Source organism: Oryza sativa, chromosome 9 (assembly GCF_034140825.1).
Source record: "Oryza sativa Japonica Group chromosome 9, ASM3414082v1".
Taxonomy (NCBI): domain Eukaryota; kingdom Viridiplantae; phylum Streptophyta; class Magnoliopsida; order Poales; family Poaceae; genus Oryza; species Oryza sativa.
In genome coordinates this window covers 17,836,235-17,864,015 of record NC_089043.1, presented here as the reverse complement: position 1 = coordinate 17,864,015, position 27,781 = coordinate 17,836,235, and the positions used below count along the sequence as shown (strand labels likewise).

The window sequence follows — 27,781 nt, the reverse complement described above, 5'->3', positions numbered from 1 at the left end:
ACGCCCATTGGCCTTCAAAGCTTTCTTTTTCTTCCGCCATCGATTTGATCCGAATGAGCTGATCTGATTCGAGGGATGGCTGGGGAGAGATGTGGAATTGAAGCGGTGAGTCGCGGGGAGGATTTTGGTGAACTTTTTGAAGGTGGATTGGAGCAGAATGGTGAACCCTAGTTTCGCCGGCGCAGTTCTATACTATAGCAAGGAATGGGGAAAATGGCGAGAGTCCCGGTGGGGAAGACGAAGCGCAGCTTAGATTTCGGGATTTTCTGTTAAGGGTTTCGGGGGTGCTAATGGGCCTAGGCCTGAACAGTACTTCAGCCCAATATTATTAACAGCGTGGCCCGTTGTGCTCCTTAGGGACTTAGGCATTTTTGCTTTGGCAATTTATGCTCACAATGGTGTGGCTCAATGCTGATAAAATCCTTTTTAATGCGGTTATATAATTCTTTGGAATTATTGCAATGCAAATTAAAAGGTACCCGACAGAAAAGTGTTATACTATTTTTGTAAGCTTTTTTAGGCTGCAAAAGCTGTCTGGGTTAATTTGGGATGACTTGTTTTTACAATGGTCATTCTCTTGGCGTGTTATATGCCTATTTTAATTATGGTGAAGAGTCATAGCCTAGGCTATTAGACTTATTAATTACCATAATTTTTATAATATTTGATGGATTATCTTTAGAGTTTTCTACTCGGATGCCTGTCAAATGTGTTCATTTGTGAACTTTTTAGAGTGTTATTCACTCAGATTCTTTTTACTATGGCTGGAAAGCAGTCGGCTAAATGCCTTGTTGGGCGCCGCATATGCTTTTGTCATATGATACATGATTATGCTATTATTTTGTTCTCGACTACATGTTTAGTTTGTTAACTAATCATATAGTCGGGGGCTACACCTAATTAGGTGCATCTATTCGATGCACAATGTTTTTTATCTTTTCGCCCTTTACAGTCTTTGTCTTCGCTACTCGGCAGGCCTTAGCAGGAAGAAATTAAAGCACTCGGATTATTATTTTTGAGAAAGCTATGATTGTTGACTGCAAAGGTCTCGGGGGCTACTGTGGAGATTATGGATACCCCATATCTACACGGCGATTATATTTAGACTGGATATAGGATACCGAATATAGATAGAATATCTTTATTTGTATCTCGGGTTTGTTTCTTAACTTGTACGTCAAGGAAATACCCTGAGACTTAGTCGGTTACGATTGTATTTTATCTGTACTCTCATATTCTGATAAGGATATGAGTTATACCTTGTAATACGGACTCCTTCCCCTATATAAGGAGGGGTCCGAGTCCTTCCTGGGACATCAACTTTTCTGGAGATTATACATCCAATAATACACTCGGCGGATTCATCCCCGGACAGGAGTAGGGTATTACTCCTTGAATAAGAAGGCCTGAACCTGTATAAATCCTTTGTCTTCAAACCCATCCACTTTTCTAGCTTGATAGCCACCCCCTTTTAGTATTGCCGAAATCTTGTTTCGACAAACCTCAAAAGCCAATGGAACACACGTTTGGCGGTCTATCCGACCTACTAGGATCGGTCTGACCGAACTCTAACCGGTCTAACCGCAGGTCCTCTCGCGGTCTGACCGTCAGCCTGAAAACAGCACGACAGCGCTTCGGTAAAAACACGATTTCTCTTAAACCAACCGTTGGATCGAGTTGAAAACTTGACAGAATAAACTAGACAAACTAAGGAACAACTTTACTGGAGGGATTTGCAAATTAATAAACGGTTTAAGAGAAAACACCCTCGAAAGTTAGATGTATCAGAATTGCAGCAAATCTGAACAAAACCTAAAAGTTAAGCAAATTCAAATCTAACCAGAACCAATCAACGAAACTTTCCAGATGTGATCTATGAAGTATTAGAAAGGTTTTGGATGAATTAACTTGAACAAAATCACAGCAACACGAACAATCACAAGTTAATACCAAAACCAAACATAAACGTAAAACTTACGAAACCGGAATAGATCGTCGATGCCTTGACGATTGAATATGATCTTTATTGCTAAAGTATATTGTTCACAAGGTGCAGCCAGAGAACCCCTCAAAAGTTTCTCACAAAACCCTATCTAATATCTCAAACTTGGCTTCCTAAAACTGATACAGGAGGGCCACACCCTCTCCCTCTATTTATACCGAAAACTTCCTACTCAAATTAGGAGCATAACTCCTAGTTCCACTAGGACTTTATCCAAATTACAATCTCCAAACTCATCTAAACCGGAATCCTGATCTCAGCGGACTCCATCCAACGCAAGCAAATCGTCTCCAGTTCGGACTGCCTCCTCGGCCGACTCGATCTCCATCCAACCGAGCCGCTGCATGCTGCTATTGCACAGAACGCACAAACACACACGCATGCCAACCTACTAGCTGCACATGTACAGCCACATGTACATGCTAGCCCACACAGTACGCATACACATACATGTACGTACTGCACGCTACAGTACCTCCACGTACTGTAGCACATCTTTTATCCTTCATGAACACCGACGGTTGCACGCACACCTCGTGAAGCCCGTTGTGAAGATCTCTCCCACACGGTGTCCATCCACCGTATGCCATCTCGTATCCAACTTCGTCATCCGGTATCCTTGACCGTCTGATCCCCACCGTTGACCGAAGTTGACCTCCAAGAATCCTGACTCTAGTCACCTTCTCACATGGTATCCCGACCGCACTAGACCTCTGCTCCTCCCTGAGCATAGTCCCAGTCCTCACCATTGACCAAGGTTGACCTCAAGTCACCTGCACACAATCAGACAAAACAACCGTTTCTGGGCACAGATATCACAACATGACCCACATTAGTCACACGCACTCACACCAACATCCACACATCTTTTTAAACCAATTCATTGATTAAATCATTTACACAGCCAATTGTTTATCACAAATATTAATCATGACAATAATTTCACAATTTGACGAGCATACCAATTTAAAACCATGGACTGATTGTTTTATGTAATTTCAGCTACGAGTCTGACGAAGATATGTGCAAAAAACCAATAACTTCGTCCTCATCAAGAAAAAGAGCAGCTACCTTAGCTGTTTATGTAGTGGCTCCAGTGCTTGTAGTCGCCATGCTTGTTGTAGCATATTTGATCTGGAGAGCCAAAAGAAAGCCCCATTGTGTGTACTACTATAATCTGCATTGAAAAACACATTGTTTAATATCTGCATTTTAATACTGCTAAATCTGTTCTTTCTGCACCAGTTTCTACAGATGATTCTCCCATGGTACCAGAACAGATAGGTCCTCCCAGACATTGGATAAATCATTGGGACCATCTACAAAAACCTAAGAATCATCGATTCACATATGAGGAACTAGCGAAGTTCACTGATAGCTTCAAACGTTTAATTGGACATGGAGGGTTTGGAAATGTCTATTACAGCTGTTTAGAAGACAGTACTGAGGTTGCTGTCAAGATGCGAACCGAATCATCGTCCCACGGGCTTGATGAGTTCTTAGCTGAGGTGCCAAATATAGTTAGTATTATGTTTAACCACAAATAAAATCAATATTTACAGTTTTTCAGTAAAAAATATTCAATATTTAGAATGGCATATATGTGCATGTAAACTTAGGGTGAGTTTGAGAGACAGGGGATTGAGAAGATTGGGAAGATACGTAAAACGAGATGAGCCATTAGCGCATGATTAATTGAGTATAAACTATTTTAAATTTCAAAAATAGATTAATATGATTTTTTAAAGCAACTTTCCTATAGAAAATTTTTGCAAAAAACACATCGTTTAGTAGTTTGGGAAGCGTGCGCGCGGAAAACGAGGTGTTTTCTCACCCTATCTCACACAAACGAACACAGCCTTAGTCACATCCACTGTGAGGTTTCGTACCCATCAAGAGATTTGACCATTTGTTTTATCACATTACATAGGTTCAGAGCTTGACCAAGGTGAATCACAGGAATCTTGTTTCTTTGATTGGTTACTGCTGGGAGAAGGATCATTTAGCGCTTGTCTACGAGTACATGTCTAGTGGCAATCTTAGTGATTATCTGAGAGGTTTGTCCATTGCAATCTTTAAGTATTGAATATTTGGGAAATCTGCACTACGCCGGACCAGGTTATCTCTGACGGGCCCAAACCCTCACCTTTGACGGGTTTGGTCTTGGTCACTGATTAGTGGTCACTGATGACAAAATCACCTGTGACGGGTGAACCCATCTCTGACCGGTATATAAGTCATCTCTGACGGGTTAAAACTTGTCACCCGTCACAGATGAGTCATCAGTGACGTGTCGTAACTACCGTCACTGATGACTCATCTCTGACGGGTTGTAACTTACGACCCGTCACTGATGACAAAGCAAGAAATATAATTTTTGAATTTTAAACGCAACAATAAAAACCTCAAAAAAATATTTTGAATTTTAATAGCCATCCTATACATCACTACCTACAAATTCACAATTTTTCACACAATATAACTTGCATGCTACACGTGAGATTCGAACTCAAGACCTCAACCTCCATATAGAGCTCCCTTACCAATACACCTACTCAGCACATATTGACTACTCACCCAATGTTGTTATTTTGTCTATGCTTGTCTGAATCATTTAACATATATTTAACACCCTAAATGACTTCAAATGAAAATATTATCAACTAAATAGTTATAGATCTCATCGTGTTTTATAACTTTTACATAGAAAATATCTTCATCCGATGTTGTTTGAAGAATTCAAAATTTCATTTTTCAAAATATATCTCACTTTATAACATGTATTTTGAACATGTAAACTTTGTGAAATGAAAATATTTTCAATTATAATGTTGTAGATCTGATTGAGTTCTATGACTTTGATACGGGGCATGTATCCATCCATGTCATTTGAAAAAAACTCAAAATTTTGTTTTTAAAAGTAGATCTGATCAACTTGTAATGCATGTTCGGGGATGTAAACGATCTCTAATAGAAATGTTGTTAGTTATAAAGTTGTGGATATCATTGAGAGCTACAACTTTTATGTAAGACATGTCTCAATCTGAGGTTTTTTGCAAAATTTTAAAATTTGAATTTTCACTCATCACTGACGGGTCATAACTACCACCTGTCAGAGATAACGTTATCTGTGACGTGTGTTAGTTAAAGACCCGTCAGAGTTGAGTGGTCTCTTTTGTGATGGTTCATAATACTACACCCGTCACAGATGACATGTCATCTGTGATGAGCCATGGTTGTGACCGTCACAGACGATCTGTGACGGGTTACAAGTGCAAGCCGTCACAGATGACCTCACATCTGTGACGGGTCCTCCCTGGTAGCCATATATTGAAGAGGATATTTTTTCGGCCCGTCAGAGATGACTCATCTTTGACGAGTTGCGTTGGCCTGTCACAGATGACCCGTCACTGAAGTCCGGATCTGTAGTAGTGCTGAGGGAGGATATTGGACATATACATTACGCAGACAAACTAGTTGGCTATAGTCATCTTTCCTTCTTTACAACTTAAATACTCCGCGTGTGCCCGCAGACAAACTAGTTGACTCATGTTGCACAACAGTTTGCAGAACTATGACAAGTAGTACTGCTTACCTGGAGAGAGCATAGTTAGACTTTTTGAGGAAAAAAAAGACTGGAGAGAGCATAGTTTTTTTTTTTTTTTTTTTTTTTAGGGGATGGAGAGAGCATAGTTAGTCTCTACCTAAGGGGCTTCATGGCCATCGCTTAAACTCACTAAAGATATCATAATATATTTAGAGCAATTTTTGGATACTAAAATGTGCCCTACCAATCAATTGGTTTTTTGAATAGTAGATGTGAGTAGTTCGCATTAAAGCTAAACTATTAGCAATGCCTAAATTAATATGGTAACTCTACATGTACCAATCAAATTTGACTCTAAATTGGTTCTAACCAAAGATGATCCATGCAACTCTACCCTAAAAAAAAAATTAGTAGTACCCAAACTTTCCATGGTTCTAATAGTGCCAATTATTTAGTACGATAGAAAACAAAAAACTACCCTTAATTCTGCCCTCACGTATGGAATATGTTAATCTTGCAGTACCATTTTTTTGTCATAATTGTTCATCATCTCATTATCAAGACATCTCATTAAGACAACACAATAATAAATTGCGTGGATGTTTAAAATTGTATACAAAATAATTGTTTTTGCATTATTGATGGTCTATCTCGACTGATTGTGCAGACATAGTAATATCAAGACATGGTTGTATCTATCTAATAAATCATTACATTGATTCTATCCTTTTGTTAAAGGAATAATACTGTTTTGACTTGTCAAATAACACCCCCCCCCTCTTCCCCTCCCTCCCCCACCTTCTAATTGCGTATAAGTAATGTATGAAGGCAAAACTAGCATGGGTGGAACCATGAATTGGGCAACACGCATAAGAGTTGTGCTTGAAGCTGCACAAGGTATGCTACAGTAAGAAGGCAATGACAAATACACAGAGAAAGAATCTATTATATGCCACTGAATTTATCCTACTTTAACAATTTGTCATCAACTTTATCTCCCTCTATAATATGGCACTGACTTTACACTACTACAATAAGCATTTTCCCGTGCGGATGAATTCAATTTTTGCGTGCGCAGGTTTCGACTGTCTGGAAGGTATCGTCTGCAAAAATCGTGATTTTTTCGTGCGGGCGACGCACCCGCACGCGAAAGTCGCGTGCGGCGCTTAAGCCGCCCGCACGGGAAAATGAAAAATCGAAACAAAAAAAAAAGAAAAAACAAACCCTAACCCTAATCCAGTCGCCACCGCCGCCGGCACCGCCACCCTAGCCGAGGCCTGCCGCCGTCGCCCCCGCGGTCGCCGGCGACGGATCCGCCGCCGGCTACCGTCGCTGATGCCGGATCCGCCGCCCGTGCACTCCCGCGGCTGCCGGGGAGGGGATGGGAGGGGAGAGGGAGGGGAGGAGCCGCGGCCGCCCATCGTCGCCGCCGCCTGCGCCCGCCGCCGCCTCCTCACGTCCGCTCGCCGCGAGCCCGCTGCCACGAGCTCGTTGCCGCACGCACGCCGCTCCTGCCCGCCTCTCCCGCCAGCCGCCGTCGAGCCCGCTGTGTGGAGAAGGAGGCGTCGGCCATATGGTGAGAAGAAGGTGAGAGAGAGAGGAAAATGAGAGGAGGAGAAGGAAGGTGAGAAGATAAAAGAGAGAGAGAGGAGAGAAGGGGGCCTGGGGGGAGAGAGAGAAGGAAGTTAATTTTCTTTTAATATGATGGGAGAGAAGTCTATTTTCCTGTGCGGGTGGATTAGGAGGCCCGCACGTGAAAATAGGGTTATTTTCGCGTGCGGACCTGTTAAGTGACCCGCACACGAAAATTAATTTTTGTGTGCGGGCGATGACCCAGCTTCGCTCCCCTCATTTTTCCGTGCGGTCTAACTTACGGACTGCATAGAAACAAAATGGGGTGGTGTCCAGAAAAATCAATCCTGTAGTAGTGTTACAGTATGCTATTGTGGTGGATACTTTTCTGAAATGCCTAGAATGCCCTTCGAGTTATCCAAGAGTTGACAATTGTTTAACCCACTAGAAGTTTTGAAAAAATATGAAAGTTTTTGTGTACTTAGCCTTCTTACAAAATATAGAAGTTTGTGTGTATATTTCAAATTTTTCTTTCAAGTTTTTTAAATAATAATTTCATATAGTGTTTGAAAGAGGAATCATATACACAAAAGATAGCCACATCACAATAAAAAAGGAACAACATGTGAATGATGATATATGTTGTCGAATGGACAACTACGTCACGCCGAAAGGCGTGGTTTTCTCAACAGTGGTTGGAAATAAAGACAATTGTATTGCTTTGTAAAAATTTTTGGATCCCCCCATTACAAGGCCTAAGGGGGCTATTTATAGCTCTATTACAGGTTCCTTCCTTTAGGGTTTAGATTTTACAGGGGAATTTATATGGCTACCCAGTGTCCTTTACATGTATTGGGCCCTTATTGGGCTTAGATGGCTTGGCCCATTCGTTCGTCGAATCCTCCTCGAGAGTGTAACGGCCCGTTGGGCCTCCTCGCGGTAGGGTTCGGCGCTCGGCGAAGCCCGTGTCTCCGTGCTAAGGCTTTCGCCTCACCATCTTCGCCCGCGGAACCCTTCGACAAGGTCTTTGCCTGGCGAAGCCCACGTTAACCCAAGCCACAGCCTTCGCCAATACGGTTTCCTCTTCGGCCTTGGCCCTTTGCTTTCGGACTGAGCCTTATCGCCCGAGCGGGTGGTTTCGACAGGTCTGGCCGAAGGCCCTTTGTGGTATACCTCCAACAAGCCCCTCACGGGAAAGGGTGAGTAGGAAGCTTCGGCCGAGACCGTGCAAGTCATGTGGTATACCGCGAGGCGCTCCTTTCGGCCGATGTTCATGCTGAAACCTATGCTACGCACCTGCGATAGTAAAAAGTTTGCTCTTGTGTTAACGAAAAATTTTGAAGGAAATTTCCTTACTATGTTCGCAAATGGGTGGCGAAGGGGTTAGATTGCCCGTCATGCTGTTATTGAACAGTGATGGGCTCCATGGGCTTTGCTGTTTCTGCTTTCGGCTTTTCACTGTTTGGCCTCGGCCCGATGGGAATTTATCGTTTCGTCTACCACCGGACACGTGTCGGGCTCTGATTGGTTGGTAGACGAAACGTCGCGTGACGGGGTTATATAACCCTGCCGCTGGTTACCGCTTCTCCCCCTCCACTTTCCATTTTTACCGCTGCCCCATCTCTGCGCTCTCTGCCTTTTGCTTTCGCACTTGCTCCTTGGACATTCTCACTCCCTTTCGCTTTTCGACCCCTCCTTTCGACACGGACTTAATGGCTCCTTGCAAACCCACCAAAGCCGGGTCAACTGGCAAAGACCCCGGGGGCCTCGGCGAAGGTTGGTCGTGTTACCTTGGCAAGTCACTTGTCAAGGAATCCGACCTGGCTGAGTTCGTCCACTCCGGCGCCCTTGCAAGGGGCCAGGCAACGTGCGGGGGCGAGGCCGTTGTCCCTTCGCCTGGTGATAGGCGAACGATTGTTTTCGCCGCCTTCCTCACCGCAGGGCTTCGCCTTCCATGCGACAATTTTCTTCCGCCCGTGCTGGAGATGTACGAGCTCAAGCTACCCCAGCTCAGTCCCTCGGCGTTCCCTAAGCTGGCCGTCTTCACATGGATGTGCCGAACATGCGGGTTCGCTCCTACCGCCGAGCTGTTCGCCATCTTGTTCACGGCATGCGCTATGACCAAAGACGTAAACATACCGGCCAGTTCAAGGAAAACGGTCTTCAGCTGTGTCAACTTTATGCTTCGGCCGGAGCGTTCGGATGCATGGCCGGTGCCTGCGTTGATGGTGAAATGGGACCGCAGCTGAATGCAGAAGTGGTTCTACGTTGCCAACCCGTACCCTACTGAGGACGACAAGGCGAACTGGCTTCGCTTTCGACGGCTACTTGTTTCCATCGTCGCTAAGCCAAGTGTGGAGGTCGACCGCACACTCGAGTCCAGGCTCATCCTCCTTCGCAAGGTTGCACGGAGGCTAAGTGCCCGCGACCTTTGTGAGGAGTTCTGCCTTCTTCGAATCTCTCTCCTTGCTCATGAATGAGTGGTGTGTTAACAACCAAATTTGGTAATTTTAGTATCGGAGATGAGGATGAAACCGAAGCAGAATCCAAGAGATAGATCGTGCTGAAAGCAGAGCAAGAATCGGCTAAAGTCCGAATTGGCTACGATTGAATCAACAGAGTTCGAGTCAGACAAGGTTAGCCGATTGAGCCGATTCTGACAATATGACTCGGTGTACATCATCGGGTTAAGTTTAAGTGCTTCATATGGATTGCCATACATGGCTAGTGTCCTGAAAAGGCAATTGTACTTATTAATTAGGGTATTTTATGTAATTTCCTTAGAGATAAGCTTGGGCAAAAGTCTGCCGCAAAGACTTACGGTATCTTAGAGTTTGTTAGAGATAAGAGTCGTGTCCGACATGGACATATTTTGTAATCTCGGGTATAAATAGACCCTGAGCCCTATGTAAAAAACTAACACACGTTCAAATACAATCTCTGCGCATCGCCACCCTTTTACTTTCGTTTTGTTTCGACGAGTTCTTGCTTTCGAGTTGAGCTACATCGATTTCGATCTTCAATTAGAGGTAAAACTTGTTATGGCGGCTTGCGTTCTCGGGATTAGTGCTTCCATCTTTATGATGCTCTAATCTTGTTTATGTAATTTGTCAAGTTATCATATATTCTATATAATCTTCAGCAATATTGTTATCGAACATTCAATCGGCTAACATCTATTGCTAGAAGGCAGCCAATTAGGTTAGATTCCGATGTTGATCTAGATTATATAGGATATCCACCACCTTATGAAACATTCAACAGCTTGATTGTCTAGATATTATTCTTCTTTTCATACTTATAGCTGTATCAGTTGAGTTTGATCTTATAAGTAGTGATTAGAATCATAGTCTCTAGCCTGCTTTTGGTTGCCGATTAAGGTAGTATCGGGGTTTCAGCCGATCTTACCTGATTTAGCCTTATATTTCATGTGCTTAATTGGTATGCTAGATCTGCCCTTTATATTGAGATCTTTGTTGCTTTTAGGTATATTAAGCTTCTTGTTTGATATATTTAGCTTGCTTTAATATATTAATATAGAGTAGTATCAGAGTATTAGCCGGTACTTGCTAGATCTATCTGATCGTCTATGCTATAAACATTTATAATCTCCTTGCTAGTATATATTTCGATCTAAGTGATTTATACTGTCTCGGCATGGCGACCGATCTATCCCAATCACTTGATTTAAGTATATATCGACATAAGGATTGTATACTGTTAATATCTACAGCCGATCGAGTAGATTTAGTTTTTTATTATTTACTAACATATGCCGATCGATGCAAAGATGACATCGGCTCAAAGATAAATTATATGTCATCGGCAACTAGCCGATCGGCTATCGTTTATGGATTTAAGCTCGGTTTCTTTGTCTTTATTTCTTGTTGTTTGCAAGATCAAATTAACTGGCACGCTCATAGTTCCAAAGGCAAGATTTCTTGGACCTGCACTGGAGTTAAGCAGATCTCCCAGGCCTTGTGTTTTTCACATCAACACGCTTTTGGCACGCCCGGTGGGACAAGGGTTTTTGACAACTTCTTCCCGATGGCTGAGAAACCACCACCGTCACCGGGGACAGGAGTCAAGCCTCCCGTGGGTAAAACGGGAAGCGAACAACCGTCAACTGAAGTGGATCCCAGCAACATTGTTCCGATCACATTGGATAAGCTGACGACCGAGCAAAGGGGCGAGCTCGAACAGATGATCAGCAATGTCAAGGATCAGTTCATGAATTCTTTTCGGGAGACTCGCAAAGGGACCATCGTTCAGAGATACAAGCTGAAGGTAGTTACAGCTGATGAGGTTGGCTCAAGCTCGTCTCAGGGCGATAAAGGTGCTGCAGCTGGCTCGGGTGATAAAGGTGATGGTCTTCAGGAGGGGATGGTCGAAGATCTTGGACCAGATGGCAATGGACTAGAACTGCAGTTTGACAATTTCTAGGATCAGGTCAATTATGCCGTGCAACATGCTTTGATCAACCAATCTGGAGTGCTGGTTAATACTCTAACAAACATGGTGAAATCTGTGGTCGATGGTTCAATAGCTGAGCATCAAGCTACAGGACCAGTGTATTTGCCAGGTGGTGTTTTCCAAATTACAGGCCTTTGGTTACAGGCAATCAGCAAAATCCTGCTAGTGCACCACTAACTCAGCCGATGGCATCGGTTACGGCTCCCGCTTCAGCTGCACAAGTTGCACCATCATCGGCATCAAGACAAATGACTAATCCTAGGCTACTGACCAGGGAACAGCCATAGGATGCCGGTCAAAACATCAATCGGCTGACTCAGGAGCAGGTGGCTACCATGTTCTTGCCAAATCCACCAGCTGCCGATCCAGCACTGCCGATTCAGCAAACGCCATCAAGACAGCAGGCTACCCAGCCGATTCAGCAACAAAACTTGCTAAATGCATCGGCTAGGATGAGGACGCCTGATAATCAGCTAAGGCAGCATGTTACAACTCAAGTTGTCCCGGAGCACCTGGTTCATAATGTGCAACCAGATCAGACAATGATACCTCAAGTTATACCTGAACACTTGGTGCGTAATATACATCCGAATATTCAGAACTATAATGGGGGATACTTGAATTATCAATATCAGCCTCCTTCACCTCATGTTCATCAAGGGGGATCACCTCAGCCTCAGTTTGCTCCTCAGTTCAATCAATTCGAGCTTGTGTCGCAACAAGCACAAGGGGCACCTCAGCATAGACAGTGGGCCGATATGATCGCAGATGTAATGAGAGAGAAATTTGGGCTCAAGCCGAAGGATACTGGGAACTTGTATCGGCATCCATACCCTGAGTGGTTTGAAAGAATTCCATTGCCTGCCCGATACAAGGTACCAGACTTCTCAAAATTTTCAGGGCAAGATAATGTTTCTACTTATGAGCATATTAGCCGATTCTTAGCTCAGTGTGGTGAAGTATCGGCTATTGATGCCTTGAGAGTTAGGCTATTTCCTTTGTCCTTGTCCGGATCGGCTTTTACTTGGTTCTCTTCTCTACCATACAATTCTATCAATGGTTGGGCCGATTTGGAGAAACAGTTTCACAGCTATTGTTACAGTGGAGTCCATGAGATGAAACTGTCTGATTTGACAGCCATTCGGCAAAGGCATGATGAATCTGTGCAGGATTATATCCAGAGGTTTAGAGAAACAAGGAATAGATGCTACAGCTTGGCTTTAACAGATTCTCAGTTAGCCGATTTGGCTTTTCAAGGTTTGATAGCTCCGATTAAGGAGAAATTTTCATCTCAGGAGTTTGAGAGCTTATCTCACCTTGCACAAAAAGTGACTCTGCATGAGCAAAGATTTGCAGAGGCTAAAAACAACTTTAAAAAGATCAATCATGTATATCCATGCATGTATAATTCGGATGATGAAGATGATGATTCCGAAGTAGCAGCAGCCGAATGGGTTAGAAGCAAGAAGGTTGTGCCATGCCCATGGGAGAGGAGTTCTGGAAAAGAAGAGAAGTTTGATTTTGATATCACCAAGGCTGACAAGATTTTTGATTTATTACTTCGGGAGAAACAGATTCAGCTTCCTGCTGGTCATGTCATACCATCGGCTGAAGTGCTAGGAAAAAGGAGGTATTGCAAGTGGCATAATTCTGGCTCTCATTCTACTAATGATTGCAAAGTCTTCAGGCAGCAGATCCAGGTGGCCATTGAAGGAGGAAAAATCAAATTTGATGATTCCAAGAAGCCGATGAAAGTTGATGGTAATCCTTTTCCAGTTAATATGGTGCATACATCTGGGAGGGCAGCCGATGGAGGAAGGAATAGAAATTTTCAGATGAATTCGGCTAGAATTATCAACAAATACCAGAAGAAGTATGACAAGCAGCAGCAGGAGAGGTATTATGAAGAAGATGGTGGTTTTGATCCTCATTGGGGGGGCTGTGAGTTTTTCAGATTTTGCTGGAACGAGGGTATGAGACTACCATCTATTGAAGATTGTCCTGGATGCAGTAATGTTGCAGAAAGTTCAATGTCACGCCCGGAAATTCACTAGTAATTTCCGAACTAATTTGTGCATAAAATCCTCGTCCAGGAATCAGCCGAGGTACACAAACTGACAATTTAATATACAAATCCATCTTAATAATAACGTTACATACTTACAAAAGAAAAGAAAACAGCAGCGGAATAACGATCTAGCGATGGCTTCAGCTCCACTCCCACAGGCAGCTCAACTGGGGTATAAGCCAAACGTCTTCTCCTTCTGGAACCTTTATCTTCAACTGAGGTTTGATGATTATTGCAAGAATGAGCATACTTAACAAGCCACACAGCAAATATGCAAGTGCACAAGGATTCCAAAGGATGGCATAATATAGGCTCATTTGCAAAAGCAGCATTTAGCAAAGATTTAAGATAAGTAAAACAGTGGAGTAATTAATCATAAATTTTAATCAACACTGAACAACACACCCATGTTGCACAGGCCCAACCATTCTGAACAACCATACCCGGCTGTACAGATCTAACTCCAAACCAGGAGCTAAACAAATTATTACCAGATTATAACATCCATAATTATTGTGAGAGGTGTGAGACTAATCACGAAAAACATTGCTCAACCCGCCCATAACCGCGGGCACGGCTATTCGAATAGTTTTACTCTGGCCAGAGGTGTACCACTGTACCCACAAGACACGATTCCACACATGTTGCCATGCCCCGAAATACCACCACGGCATTGCAAAGGGGGAAATCGTGACAATACCCTTTGCACAACACAACTCAAAACAGTGCACCGTTCCTGGATCATAATCACCCCCTCAAAAACCAGAGGCATGGACTCCCCAGCGACCCCCACGGACTTCTCGCCGCTTCTCAGTCTGGCACCCCGCAATGAATCATGCTATACAAAAGGTAAAGCCGTTGCCCACGCTGGCTTGTGGTTGGCACGGTTAATGTCTCGCAACAGTAGCTCGCGAACCGGTCCTTAATTGCCATGAGCACGACTTTCAAAACCATGTGCTCACAACCCACCTTTAATCAAGTTTTAATTATCAATTAATTATCATAACACGATTAACCATCGTGAGCTACCATTAAATATAACCATAAATAATAATGTAGTATATATGATTCATCCAATTAGTGAGCTAATGTTTCTAAGCATGGCTAAGCAATTATATATATATGTAGCATTTAGCTAAACCAAACCAATATATAAGGTTCTAGCTAATCAAATTATAACCCATAGGAAAATAAAGTCATCTTCGGCCATTAATTAATTGGGAAAGGTTCACCACCCGGTGACATTCGAAAACAATGCATAGTTGAAATAAAATAATAACTTTAAACGGGTTCAACATGCTCAAAGGGTTGTTTGGGATCTGTGTGACTTGCCTTGGGCTTCCGCAAACACTTCCGAACCTTCCTCAACGAAAACGCTCTCCTTCGGAACGTCGGAAACTAAAGCGAAAGAACAAAATTCAACAAAACAGTACAAAAACAAGCATAAACAGTACATGTGGATATTTTTAACATGTAGATCTTGATTTTAGAAAAATTTAGCAACTTGAACCACCTGAAACGGATCTACGATTATTTAGTTATGATTTTCCGAAGATTTAATCTATTAGAAAATCGGGAAAAAGAAAAGCCGATGATGACGTCATGATGACATCATCAATGGCCGGACCAAGATGGCGACCTCGCCGGAGATTGGATGATTGGCTGCGAATTTGGAGGATATGTACACGTAGAGGACGACGAGACGAACCCAACGGTACTTACCCTCGAGCCAAACGACGACCGACGGTGACCGGCGACGAGGTGAACGGCGGCGGCGGCTCGGACCTCGCCGGCGGTGGAGCTCCGGTGGCCGGCGACGAAGGGGGACAGGAGGCCGGGCTTCCCCTCGCCTTGGCGCACCCCACGGTGGTGACGGCGACCGGCGGCGACGACGGAAGCGGCGGCGCGACGGCGCCGAAGATGGCCGGCAACGACGGCAAGCAAGACGGCGGCGGCGACGAGGCTACGGAGCACTAGAGAGCTCGGGAAAGAGGGCAAACGAAAGAGGAGGACTAGGGGGTCCTATTTATAGCCTTGGATTGAAGAGATCGGACTCCTCCCGCAAGAAATCGATCCGGGAAATCAAAAACTCGGTTTTGGAGATAAACTCAAAAACGAGTTCGATTCGGATAAAATACTCAACGGTTTGCTCCGATTCTTGGGGAAAAGGATAGAGGAGGATAAGAGGAATATTTCCCCTCAACTAATTTTGCAAACGGAGCTCGGGATGTGGCGGATTTAACGGAGGAAGCGGTGGCTGCACAGGGCACAGCACGGGCGGCTCGGCTCTGTCCAAGCTTGAAGATGAACAGTGCCAGGGAGGAAAGTAGACTTCTTGCCGGGCTTTTCTACTTCCAAGGACTGATTAAAGGAGGGACGCAAAGCAGACTTCGGGAAAGAGAGGAAAAGGGCTGCAGGCTGAGAGGAGACTGGGCCGAGAGTGAGAGGACTTTTCCTAATTCGGCCCGAAAAGGAAAAGGTGAATTTTAATTACTTTTCCAATTAAATTAATCACTGAAATGATCTTTGAATTGTTAAAAATACTTCCAATGCTCAAATAATTCCAAGAAAAATCTTGAACATACTTGGACACTCAAAGTACTTAACAAAATTATAATTAGACCATTTAATGATTAATTTAATATGTGGGTAATTACTGAAATGCTCTTTGTATGATTAAAAATTAGGAATTGAGCTCCGAAAAATCTGAGAGGATTTCAGAGAGAATAATTAACCATGGAGAATTTAATAAAAATTAAATCCATCCATGCTTTATATTTAGGAAATTTTATTTCCCTCATTTAACTTCACTAGTAAATTAATGAACATTTAATATAAATTCTGATAATAATTTATTAAATAATTTATAAATCCTGAAACGAAAATCAGGGTGTGACATTCAAGCCGATCTTACAATAGAGGTAATCGGCTGAGACAAACAAGAGTTTTTGTTCATTAAAGATTAGGCCCAGTAAACCAGGGGTATGATCAAGGAGATGATGAGGATAGAAAGGCTTAATAGTGTCCTTCTGGTATTTTCACAAAGAATCAGAAGAGGAGGGTTCAAAGGTTGAGGAACAGAGAACGTTTTCGAGAGGTAGAGCAGGAGATCAGTCATCGGCTGAGGAAGACAAAGCCAGGGCAAGAGTGGCGTGTTAAGAACCAAGCTGCCACAGCCGATGAGGTTGAAGCGGATGAGGCAAAGAGGTTGGCTAAAGGGAAGAGTGTCGTAATTGCATCGGTGAACATGGTTTTTACACTACCTGCCGAATTTAGGGCCAATCAAGCCGATGTTGATGAAGTTGAGGAAACCTCTGCAAAATTGGTTTTTTCACCAGAGCAAGCAGTTTTTGAGAAGCCAGAGGGGACAGAGAATCGGCATCTCAAACCATTGTACATTAACGGTTATGTCAATGGGAAGCCGGTGTCTAAGATGATGGTTGATGGTGGGGCTGCTGTGAATTTGATGCCATATGCTACATTCAGGAAGTTGGGCAGAAATTCTGAGGATCTCATTAAGATAAACATGGTTCTCAAAGATTTTGGGGGCAATCCATCGGAAACAAAAGGAGTTTTGAATGTGGAGTTGACAGTCGGTAGCAAAACCGTCCCTACAACATTTTTTGTCATCGATGGGAAGGGTTCCTATAGTTTGTTGCTTGGAATGGATTGGATTCATGCTAATTGTTGTACTCCTTCGACCATGCATCAATGTTTGATTCAATGGGAAGGCGACCAGATTGAAATTGTGCCAGCCGACAGGTCAGTTAACGTTGCTAGTGCAGATTTAGCTATTTGGGAGATGGGTGGAATTGATTGCCTGTCTGGAAAAGTTTGGGATGGAGGTTTTCTAAAAGTGTCCGATTGTGATATACAGCCAATTGAAGATGGAGAGCCCAAGTTATTATTTTGAGGGAGTCGTGGAGGGTTCAAACGTCTACAACAAGGACACGGCAGATGATCTCGATGACAAGCAAGGACAGGGTTTCATGTCGGCTGATGATTTAGAAGAAGTTGATATAGGTCCAGGTGATACACCAAGGCCGACTTTTATTAAGAAAAACTTATCTCCAGAGTTCAGAACCAAGTTGATAGAGCTTTTGAAAGAATATAGAGATTGCTTTGCTTGGGAGTATTATGAGATGCCAGGACTCAGCCGATCGATTGTTGAACATCGGCTACCTATCAAACCGGGGGTCAGACCATACCAGCAACCGCCAAGGAGGTACAAAGCCGATATGCTTGAAGCTGTCAAGGCTGAGGTCAAGCGTCTATATGATGCTGGTTTTATTCGTCCATGCCGATATGCTGAGTGGGTTTCCAATATAGTTCCATTTATCAAGAAAAATGGTAAAATTAGGGTGTGCATTGATTTTCGAGATCTCAATAAAGCCACTCCGAAGGATGAATACCCAATGCCGATTGCAGATCAATTGGTCGATGCTGCTTCCGGGCATAAGATATTGAGTTTTATGGATGGTAATGTTGGTTACAATCAGATCTTTATGGCAGAAGAAGATATTCATAAAACAACTTTTAGATGTCCTGGTGCAATCGGCTTGTTTGAATGGGTTGTGATGACTTTTGGTTTGAAAAGTGCTGGAGCTACATATCAAAGGGCTATGAATTACCTAATCGGCTGGTTGGTTGAAGTTTATATTGATGACGTGGTTGTCAAGTCTAAGGAAATAGAGAACCACATAGCCGATTTGAGGAAGGTTTTTGAAAGGGCTCGGAAATATGGCTTAAAGATGAACCCAACGAAGTGTGCCTTTGGCGTATCGGCTGGTCAGTTTTTGGGATTCTTAGTTCATGAAAGGGGGATTGAAATAACTCAATGGAGTATTAATGCAATCAAGAAAATTCAACCTCCAGAGAATAAGAAGAAGTTGCAAGAGTTGATCGGCAAGGTAAATTTTGTCAGAAGGTTTATCTCTAATTTGTCTGGCCGATTAGAACTGTTTACACCTTTGTTAAGGTTAAAGGCTGATAAAGAATTCACCTGGGGGGCAGAGCAACAGAAAGCTTTGGATAATATTAAGGAATATCTTAGTTCCCCACCAGTGTTGATTCCTCTACAGAAGGGGATTCCTTTCAAATTGTATCTATCGGCTGGAGAAAAATCAATCGGCTCGGTGCTGATCCAGGAGCTTGATGGGAAAGAGAGGGTTGTATTTTATTTAAGCCGAAGGCTTTTAGATGCAGAAACAAGGTATTCTCCTGTGGAAAATTTGTGCTTGTGTTTGTATTTCTCTTGCACTAAGTTAAGGCATTATCTATTATCCAATGAATGCACTGTGATATGCAAAGCCGATGTGATCAAATACATGTTATCGGCTCCAATCTTGAAAGGCAGGGTTGGCAAGTGGATATTTGCTTTAACAGAGTTTGATCTTCGGTATGAGTCACCGAAAGCGGTTAAGGGACAAGCTATAGCCGATTTTATTGTGGATCATCGTGATGACTCAATCGGCTCAGTTGAAATTGTGCCTTGGACATTGTTCTTTGATGGGTCAGTTTGTACTCATGGTTGTGGTATCGGCTTGGTTATAATTTCCTCTCGGGGGGCAAGTTTTGAGTTTGCCTATACTATTAAGCCTTATGCAACTAACAATCAAGACAAGTATGAAGCGGTTCTCAAGGGGTTGCAATTGCTTAAAGAGGTTGAAGCCGATGCTATTGAGATTATGGGTGATTCCTTGTTGGTAATCAGTCAATTAGCAGGAGAATATGAGTGCAAAAATGACACATTGATGGTTTACAATGAGAAGTGCCGAGAATTGATGAATGAATTTCGGCTGGTGACTTTGAAGCTTGTGTCTCGAGAGCAAAATGTAGAAGCTAATGATTTGGCCCAAGGAGTATCAGGGTACAAGCTGATCTTACCTGATTTAGCCTTATATTTCATGTGCTTAATTGGTATGCTTGATCTGCCTTTTATATTGAGATCTTGTTGCTTTTAGGTATATTAAGCTTCTTGTTTGATATATTTAGCTTGCTTTAATATCTTAATATAGAGTAGTATCAGAGTATTAGCCTGTACTTGCTAGATCTATCTGATCGGCTATGCTATAAACATTTATAATCTCCTTGTTAGTATATATTTCGATCTAAGTGATTTATACTGTTTCGGCATGGCGACCGATATGTCCCAATCACTTGATTTAAGTATATATCGACATAAGTATTGTATACTGTTAATATCTATAGCCGACCGAGTAGATTTAGTTCTTTATTATTTATTAACATATGCCGATCGATGCAAAGATGACATCGGCTCAAAGATAAATGATATGTCATCGGCAACTAGCCAATCGGCTATCGTTTATGGATTTAACCTCGGTTTCTTTGTCTTCATTTCTTGTTGATTACAGGATCAAATCAACTGGCACGCTCATAGTTCCAAAGGCAAGATTTCTTGGACATGCACTGGAGTTAAGCAGATCTCCCAGGCCTCGTGGTTTTCACATCAACAGGGTGTCCGTGGATGAGGGCGAAGAGGTGATTGGGCTTCCACGCCTCGTTCTTCCTTCCGACACCCAGCGTGAGTTTTTCTTTTGATTTTCGACATGCTTTTCGACGTCATCTTCATTTTCTTTTATGAAGATATGTTTCGACTCACTCCGCTTTTCCTTGTTCCCTTCTTACGCAGTTCGCACATTGGAAGATATGGAAGCGGAAGCGGCAAAGATGGTCGGAGCTCTGACCACCACCGAATTCGGCTGCTTGCTTCAGCGCCAAGCCGATGGGAGGGCGAACCGCGTCTATGTCGGCGACCTGGCTGTTCGGTCGATTATTTCGAACGCCACCGATGACGACGCTGGGACATCGAAAAAAAGCAAGCGGGCCGTTGCGAAGGGTGTGCGAGCACAAGCTCATCGCGCCAGCAAGGACACGGTCGACAGCGACGCGGATAACGAGGACGAAGAGGCCGGGTCAGACGAGGATGGCGGATCGCGCGGCTACACCCCCAGTCCCGTCCAGGCGAAGGTTGGAGCGGGTGCTCATGTTTCGCCCGTGCGTCCGCGAGACGTCGCTGGTGCGAATGGGCTCCTGGCGATCTCCAGTTCTGCGGCGAAGCCAGGGGCGCCAGCTAGGAAGAAGAAGGGGGTGGTGCAAATCGCCGCCGGCTTTTCTAACAGCGAGGCGTCTTCCGACGGGACGCCTACTTCGCCCGTGCTGCGGCGCGCTGGTCCTCGGAGGCGCCGGTCACCACCGCCCGCTAGCGACGCCGAAGCGCCAACAGGTGGCAATGTTTCGGCCCCTGCTGCCGGCTCCGGTTGGGGTGATCGAATCGGCGGCGGCGAATGCCCCAGGTACCGGGAGTGTTGCTGCAGCTCCTTCGACGAGCCATCGGCGGGACGGAAAGGGGCCGGCTGTCGAAATGACTGTGTCTGACATGACACTTTCCGCCCCGCATTTTGTTTCCGCCGATTTCACCTCTCGGACCAAAATTACCCCCTTCGTGGATGGGGTGTGCCAAATTGTGGCCCCATCCGACGGTTTGAGTCTTTTCACCGAGCTCAACGAGTTCGGCAAAAACTACGCAGTTACAGAGAGCCTTTTTGAGCGGGTATGGACTATTATTATTGTGTTCCCTTTCGCTTGCGCAATGCTTTTATCCTTTTTTGCCTTTGTTATAATAAATGGCTTCGGCTTCTCTTACTCAGGGTCTTGCGGCGCATCTAAGCGCGAAACGGTCCGCCTCGGAGCGACTAGACGGGTACCGACTCCGTCTTCGGAAAGCTGAGGAGGACCTTCACCACAAAGAGGACGAACGCCGGGTCGTGGCGGACGCCCTGAAGAAGGCGAACGCGGAGAACAAATCCCTCACGGGGGAAAACAAGTCTCTTCGCGTCGACCTGGAAAGGGCGAACGGGAGGGCCGCCGAACAGGAGCGTCAACTTGCCGCGGCCGAGGAGAAGATTAGGTCCCTCGAGACCCGGCTTATTGCGGCCGAAGCTGCTACTGAGGCTTTGGCGCCGGCGACGGAGTCTGCCAAGCAAGCCTGCTACACCCTTCGGCTGGCTCTCAATGACATCGGCGCGCGTGCGGAAGGCGCTCCGGGTGAAGATGGGACGGTGTTCAACTTCTCCGAGTGGACGCAGGATGCGGCCGGCTCGGTTGTCGAAGTGGCTAGCGCCTATGGAGATTGCTGCGCGCGCGTTTCTGCGGGTTTTGTGCTCAGCTTGCTTCACGAGCATGGTTGCGGCCATGTTGAAAATTTTTCCGAGCTCGTGAAAGGGGACTGGCCTGAAAACTCCCAGCCTTCCGGAGCGGCTTTGATGGCCTTCCGAAAGGGCTTTTGGGAGGATGGCGGTAAAGTCTGCGCGAAGACACGTCTGCGCGAGAAACTCGAGAAGATGGTGAAAGCCGAAGACGCCGCTGCCGCCAACGCTGGGGAAGACCCTGGGCCGTCGGAGCCTGCTGTTGAGCGTGAGGGCGAAGGAGACGAAGGCCAAGACCACCCTGAGGTGTGAGACCGTTCGCTCTCGTGTTCCTTTTGCCTTTTAGGCTTTTTGTAGTTTTTGTTTATGTATATAGTTTTGCATGTTTGGCTAATGGCCGCTATCGCCTTGTAGCCGTTATGGCTGTCCTTTATTAATGAAAAGTTTGTATTTCGCCAATCGTGCGTTTTTATTGGAATGTGGGATTGATTTCGTTAGCATTTCTCCCTTTTGCACTGTTCCTTTGTGCCTTGCTGGCAGGGTTGTAGCCGGAAAATGTGAGTTCGGCCTCCCTTCATGGATTGGCGAAATAAGAACGAGAAGTTCATGGCGGAGAAGGGCATACCCAAGACTAAATGTCCTTTTTGGCCCGTTTATCGCGAAATGTTAAAAAACGGCAACAGCTACAAGGTTATAAAGGTTGCAGGATGGATGCGAGCACATCCGAGCCGAACCCTAGAGGATTATGACCGCTATCATGTGGTGCGTCGCGAAGATAGCACAATTTTTTGGCGAAACTTTAAGAGGTCGATTCGCTAAGAGGCGATCGCTCGTCGCCGTTATAGTTTGGTTTGTGCTTGGCCCCCATCCCCTTTAAGGGTTGTGTATAATGTTAGTAGTGACGACGAAACTGGTTCGCCGGGTTGTAATATAGATGAGGGCGAAAGTGTAAACGATGATGTAATCTTTTTGTGAGGTTCTCACGTGAATACAACATGTTTTTTATTTTGTTTAGTTTATGCTTTGTAAATTTTGGAACACATCTTCATGCTATCATTCGCATAGTCACTGTCGTGCTTTCGTTAGGTCAAAACATGTCGGCCCCTCTGCGTACTATAGCGAAAAGATATGTTTATTTCTCAGCTCTCTTCTTTCGTTTTCGGCTCGTGGCAGGCGTGCTGTCGAGCATCGTGGCCTGTGTGTAAGCTGAATGCAACGGTGTTTTGACTTTTATTTTCAAAATCGAGCTGTCGCGGTTTCAACGTTCGGTGAGCTATGCTTCGACCGATTCGTTTCGCCCCCCTGGCGTTTTCGCTGATCAAGCGTTTGCCTTGGGGTTTTTCCACGAGAACATTATTCACAAAAGGGGAGGATGAAAAAGATAGAAAGATTTTATATTGGTTCGGGCCTCCAAGGTGGATAATAACCCTACGTCCAGTTTTTCTTTTTTGCTTTTTTCATTTTCCTCTTTTTTTGTGCTGAACGGCTTACATAGTATGTACAACTGTACAATTGGCGAATCGGGTGCCACCCGTTTTACACATAAAATTGTCTAAGGGAAGCAGCGTTTCAGGAGTGGTCGAACTCTTCTTCCTCCAAAGTTGCCAGCCGAAAAGAACCTGTTAGAGATTTGTGCTTGATTAGGTATGGTCCTTCCCACTTAGAGTCCAGTTTCCCCACTGCCACGGGGTTCGCCTTTTTTCTTAGCACGAGATGGCCGGGCCAAAGTTCCGTCGGTCGAACCTTTTTGTTGTAGGTTGCCGAAGTACCTTCCGCGTACTTGCTCATGTGTTGTAGAGCTTCGACTCGTACCCCTTGCAAGAGTTCGAGCAACACTTCGCGCCCATTTTCGCCCCCGGAGAACATCACCCTTGGTGAGTTAGACCCTAGTTCTGCCGGCGTCATCGCCACTTCTCCGTAGAGAAGCATGAAAGGGCTGAACTTTGTTGGCCTTGTAGGGGTCATCCGAAGGGCCTAGAGAACGGATAGCATTTCGTCTGGCTATTTACCCTTCGCCGCCCCCTCAAGTCTCTTCTTTAGAACCTCGAGGATTTTTCCATTTGCCCATTCGGCCGCCCCGTTCGACTGCGGGTGTGCGACCGAAGCGAATCTGATTTGCAGGTTTAGCCCCTCGCACATTTCTCGGAATTTCTCGGAATCGAATTGTTTACCATTGTCAGTGATGAACTCTTTTGGTACCCCGAATCGGCAAACAATGTTCTTCCAGACAAACTTTTGAACCGCAGCTGTGGTTATTGTGCCTAGTGGTTCGGCTTCAACCGAGCGAGAGAAGTACTCGATGGCTACTATGGCGAACTTGTAGCCGTTTCGCGCCACTGGGAATGGGCCGATGATGTCTAAGCCCCACCTTGCGAATGGCCAGATTGGCGCGATTGGCTGTAGTTCGTATTGTGGTGCCGTTTGGCTTCAGCCATGTCTCTGGCAGCTTTCGCACTTTTTGACATGTTCAACGCATACTTTAAGTATGGTTGGCCAATATATGCCTTGGCGAAATACTTTTGACGCGACGGTCCTTGCTGCCAGGTGTGCTCCGCACATCCCTTGGTATATTTCCTTTACCATCTCCTCACCTTTGGAGAAAGATACACAGCGAAGCATGGGCTGTAGTATTCCAGTTCGGTACAATTGCCCAGAGATTATCTTGTACTTCGCGGTTCTGATCTGCAGCTGTTTTGCCTTTGGTTCGTCATCTGGCAGCCATCCCTCTTTGAGGTGCTTGACGAAGGGCGTTCGCCAGTCATCTGGGTCTTCGCCCAGTTCAGCCTGGTCGATTGCCATAATGTGTTGGCTTTCTGTTGGCACACTTGGTGAATACAGGACTTCAAAGAAGACCCCTAGCGAATGCGGCCCCCCACAGGCGGCTAATTTTGCCAATGCGTCAGCCTCTTCGTTTTGACCTCGGGGCAAGTGTTCGACCGTTATGCTGGCGAAAGTTTTTTCCATAGATCGAACGGCTTCGAGGTATTTTCTCATTCCTTCCTCCTTTGCTTCAAAGGATTTATCGACTTGGCTAGCGACAAGTTTTGAGTCTGTTCGGATTAGAAGCCTCCGAACGCCTAACGACTTTGCTTTTCTCAGCCCCGTCAACACTGCTTCATATTCAGCCGTGTTGTTGGTTGTGTCGAACTGCAGTCTAGCTGCGTAGCAAATTAATACGTCCCCTGGCGAAGTCAGGATTGCGGCGATCCCCGCCCCCTTGTGAGACCACGAGCCGTCTAAGTGCATGACCCATGGCTGTTCGACGGGCATCCGTGCTCTGGGACGGATGCGGGTGTCCATTCAGCCATGAAGTCGGCGAGGAGTTGGGACTTGATTGCAGTGCGAGCGACAAAGTGTAGGTCGAAGGGTGATAGCTCAGCAGCCCACTTGCTTCGACGCCCCGTGATTTCTTTTCCTCAAAGCACTTCGCCCAAAGGATACTGCGAAGGTACCACGATTTTGTCGGCTTGGTAATAGTGCTTGAGCTTTCTTGAAGCCATCATTTGGGCGTAAGCGAGTTTTTCCATTTCGATGTATCTGACCTTCGCCCCTGGAGCGCTTCGGAGACAAAATAAACTGGCTTTTGGCCAACTTCAGTTTCTTGTACCAAAGCTGCGCTGACAGCAACGGGCGAAGCCGCTAGATAGAGCCAGAGTTCGCTTCCTGCCACTAAGCTAACTAGAGTTGGAGGGCTTTGGAGATACTGCTTAAACTCGTCGAAAGCTTTTTGGCATTCGGGTGTCCAACAGAACTTTCCTACCCCGCGAAGGGTCTTGAAAAAAGGCAAGCCTCTTTCGGCTGCTTTTGACAGGAATTGACTAAGTGCCGCAATTCGCCCCGTGAGCTTTCGTACTTGTCGTACGCTCGATGGTGGCTTCATTTGCTGAATGGCATCGATTTTTTTGGGGTTCGCTTCGATCCCCCGTTCGGATACAAGAAATCCCAACAACTTACCAACACGAACGCCGAATACACACTTATCTAGGTTCAGTTTCATGCCGATTGCGTGGAGATTGTCGAAAGTCTCTTGCAAATCTGATGAGTGGTCGAAGGCCTTGCGGCTTTTTACGACGATGTCATCAACATAAGCTTCAACATTTCGCCCCAATTGGGACCCCAGGACTTTGTACACTAGCCTGACAAACGTAGCCCCTGCATTTCTAAGACCGAAAGACATTCTGAAGTGGCAGAAGGTGCCGAAGGGCGTGATGAAGGCTGTCTTCGGGATGTCAGCCGGATTCATGTGAATTTGGTGATATCCTGAGTATGCATCCAAGAAGCTCATGAGTTCGCACCCGGCGGTCGAATCGACTAGCTGATCGATCCGGGGCAACGGGAAGTCATCCTTCGGACACATCTTGTTGAGGTCCGTGAAGTCGACACACATTCGCCACTTGCCATTTGACTTCCTCACCAGTACTGGGTTTGCTAACCACTCTGGGTGGTCGATCTCTCGTATCACTCCCGCTTTTAGCAGCTTGTTCACTTCTGCTTTCACCGCCTCCCGGCGATCGGCCGACATTTTCCTCAACTTTTGCTTCTTCGGCCTTGCTTCAGGCTTGACTGCGAGATGGTGCATTATGAGGTCTGGCGAGACACCCCCTACTTCGTCTGGCCCCCAAGCGAAGATGTCGATGTTCTTCTTAAGCACAACCATGGTGTTGTCAATTTCTTGTTCGCTCAGGTCTCCACCAAGCGATATGACCTTGGTGGGGTCGGAATCATCTATTTGTCGCTAGATGACCTTGCCGTGGGGGTGGGCTTCGGAACTGGTTTTGTTTTCTCTTGTCCTTCAACCTCTACGGTGTGGACTTCCCTACCGAAAGGGGCCACTGTAGCGGTCGAAGGCTGGGAACCCTTGACAACTATTACGCCGGTCGAGCGTGGCATCTTGAGCTTGAGGTAGTTGTGATGAGAGACTGCTTCGAACTTGGTCATAGTGCCCCTGCCGAAGATGGCGTTGTAGTTGTATGGGATGTCAACAATGTCGAAGAGTATCTCCTCTTCTCTTCTATTCTCTTGCAAGCCAAAGGCGACTTTGACGAGGGTTTGTCCCAGAACTTGCACTGTTTCACCTCCAAATCCTCTGAGCGAAGTTGGTGCTTGGGATAGCGCCAATGTCGGCAGACCCATCTTGGCGTATGTCCCGGCGAACATGACATCAGCCGAACTTCCTCCGTCGATCAGGATGCGCCGGACTTCAAAACCAGCCATTTCTGCAGAAACAACCAGCGGGTCCTGATGCGGGAAAAGAACTCCTTCGGCATCTTCTGGCCCGAAGGATATTGGCTGTGACAAGTATCTTGGTGCCCCATCTTCGGCCGAAACGATGTTGTGCACTGTTCGAAGTTGCATCTTCTTTTGCCATTTAGACACTTGTGAGGGGGGATCAGATCTTGTAATGACTTGAATCACTCTTCGCCGCACGTCTTGGCGTTGTTCTACTTGAGGTGCTTGGTTAGGGATCGCTTCGCGCGGCGCCTCTTCGACCCTTCCTTGTTGCTGCCTTGGCGCTTGAGCGTTACATTGCTGTCGGATGTTTCGACATTACTCGGTTGTGTGCGAAGAGTGTCCATGAAAGGCGTAGTACAAGACCTTCTTGACTTTCTTGTGGAAGGGCTGCTGCTGTCCACCCGCCTGCTGGGAGTCGAACTCCTTTCGGAGGGCCTGCACTTCCTCGACCGCCATTACCGCCTTGCCAGCTCGTTCGGTCCTAAATTTCCTCCAGGTTATCGGGGCTTGGTTCGACCTTGGGTGTTGTCCTTGATTCGCCGGGAGGGTTGGTTGAACCAGGACAGGCGCCGAACTTGCAACTTGAGGCGGAACCTGAGCTTGGGCGTTGGCTTGCGAAGTGGCTGCTGCAGCTGCGGCGGCCTTGTCATATTCGGCTTGTATCTCTTGCCTTCGCTTGGTGTCTTCTTCGCCTCGAGCGTATCCGTCGATTATGCGAA

At 45.6% G+C, this 27,781-nt stretch overlaps 1 long non-coding RNA gene and 1 pseudogene across 1 annotated transcript; one reads left to right on the top strand and one right to left on the bottom strand.

The window, feature by feature from the left end:
* LOC107278511 (receptor-like protein kinase At3g21340) overlaps positions 1–27,781 on the top strand; it is a 45,521-nt pseudogene that overhangs the window by 14,404 nt on the left and 3,336 nt on the right.
* On the bottom strand, positions 13,550–15,978 carry LOC136351799 (uncharacterized). Its single transcript, XR_010735017.1, has 3 exons — positions 15,385–15,978; positions 14,995–15,060; positions 13,550–13,877 (listed from the first exon to the last, which is right to left on the bottom strand). It is a non-coding gene; the product is annotated as an uncharacterized lncRNA (long non-coding RNA).